Source organism: Clupea harengus, chromosome 16 (assembly GCF_900700415.2).
Source record: "Clupea harengus chromosome 16, Ch_v2.0.2, whole genome shotgun sequence".
In the NCBI taxonomy this organism is placed as follows: Eukaryota; Metazoa; Chordata; class Actinopteri; order Clupeiformes; family Clupeidae; genus Clupea; species Clupea harengus.
The window spans coordinates 17,427,219-17,429,718 of NC_045167.1; positions in this window are offsets into that span (position 1 = coordinate 17,427,219).

Sequence of the window (2,500 nt, forward strand, 5' to 3'; positions counted from 1 at the left end):
ATAAGACTACCCTGAGAATTGAACCTTTATAAATCCCTCTGAAAGTGTGAATCTGCACACAAAGGAAGCCATCCTAAGAATTGGCAGAACATCATCACAACGCCCGCTGGACGCTACACACCTTTGTGTTGCAGTGGGCCAGACAGAAGTACACCCAGTTAAACTGCGCATCAATGTCTCTGTGTGTGTGTGTGTGTGTGTGTGTGTGTGTGTGTGTGTGTGTGTGTGTGTGTGTGTTTGTGTGCCTGCTGGACGCTACACACCCTTGTATTGCAGTGGGCCAGACAGCAGTACATCCAGTTAAACTGTGCATCAATGGACATCCTGATCGAATCAGTCTGGATTTAAACTGGAGTGAATAATTGGTAAAGATGACCATCTACCATTTAACTATCTTGTCTTGCATCAGTTGGTGCCAGGAATATCGTGTGTCTTGGGAACATCTGCTAACTGTAAAATGTCTTTTTTTTGTTGTTAAAATGGCTTACTTATGATTTGTAATGGGCCTTCTACAAGCAGGAACTGTGGCACAGGGGATCACACAGAGCTCAGTCTACATGCATTTGTGCTGCATATGCACACAGGGATACTATTTTTGCAACACTGTCACTGGTCCTGGCAGGCAGTGAGATCATGCCTCCACAAGTGTGTGCGTGTGTGTGTGTGTGTGTGTGTGTGTGTGTATTTGTAGTTATGCAACTGTCACCCTAATCCAGTGAACAAGCCAGGGTACTATTCCCGTAATCTTCAAATAGAATCCCGCTCTTCCGTTTCTTCGCTCTCCCCTTTCCCCCCCCCCCCCCCAGACTGGAGAAGACTGAAGCTTGGCGTCCCAGACTAGGCTTCTCAGAGGCCCTTTTATATATTCACCCTTGGATTCCATATTGAACTCAGTTCAACACACTGGTGCCATAATTCATGGTTGTTGTGTTCTTTGTGTGATGTGTTTGTGTATGTCTCTGTGTGTGTGTGTGTGTACTTTGTATGTGGATGTGTATGTGTGTGTGTGTGTGTGTGTGTCTCTGTATGTGTGTGTACTTTGTATGTGGATGTGTATGTGTGTGTGTGTGTGTGTGTCTCTGTGTGTGTGTGTGTGTACTTTGTATGTGGATGTGTATGGATGTGTGTGGGGGGGGAAGAGGCAGCCCACATCCTTGTAAGATTGAAAAGATCAAATGCTCTTTGTGCATGTCTAATTACTGTCCCAACTGTGAGAGGATTGTCCTCATGGCAGTAACATTACATCACTACAAATATTCAGACACACAATCTTACTCTTTCTCTCTCTCTCTCTCTCTCTCTCTCTCTCACACACACACACACACACACAAACACACACCCACACACCGATGGGGGTGCTGGGAGAAAAAGCTGTTCATCATTCAGAACATAGTCTATTTATTAATCATGTACTCCAGTGAATGAAAATACCGCACTTCAATGTTGAAACAATGTGGCCCTTGTGGCCAAAGAGGCTAGTTGTTGCAGACCACCCACCCCCCCACCCCAAGTGCTTCCATCCGAGGCAGGCGAACTGTAGCGCTCCTCAGGAGCCCTAGTCCCAGGGGTCAGAGGAGATGATGACCCCATACGGAGAGATAAATGGAGTTTCACACACAATATGTTGCCTATCTGCCGTCAGAGAGGAAGAGAAAGAGAGGGGGATGGGACGGGGGAGGGGGGGTATTCATGAGGTCATCCTATTTATGAGGTCCTTATTCATAAGGTTGCCTTATTTAACACTTGTGAGATAGAACTTACTCTAATTACACATATACACACAATGTGTAGCTTTTTTGTGGTAAGGGAGGGAACAGAGGGTCAGAAAGATGGGGGCGCATCCTGTTTGTGATGTCATGATGCATAAATCAAAGTGTCTTTGTTTAACACTTGTAAGAAAAATAAATACCCTAAATACTCGCATATGCACACAGTACACTGTCTGTTTGTGATGAGAGCGAGGAGGAGAGAAAGCAGAAGATGGAGGTATTTATTATTTCATCCTTTTATAAGATCACTACTCATTCAAAGTCTCCTTTTTGTGACGCTTGAAAGATAAAACACAGACCATATCTATTGTATACTACATGCTCTACACTACATCCTGAAGAGACAGTATGTGTAATATCATTTATATAATAATAGTAATAATAATAAATAATACATCACGTTTATATAGCGCTTTTCACAGTTCTCAAAGACGCTTCTGTATGTAAAATGTACCACCTATGTTGGCCAAATGTACTGTTCACAGAAACATTCTGTGTGTGTTTTTGAACCCCGCATGGCTAAAGGCTGGTGCTAAATGTAAATGCGATGGTGACGGAGGTGGTGAAAGCAAGGCTTCCCTGCTGTGAACTTCACCTTGACCTTCACACTTAATTTCCTGTTAGGGGCGCGCAGAGGGCCCTGGACCTGAAGGAGGGATGTTTTGTTTTGGCCTCTTTCAAAGCCCCTGCCGGGAGGGGCTCAGGAAATATGGCAGAGGGGGCAGGAGAAC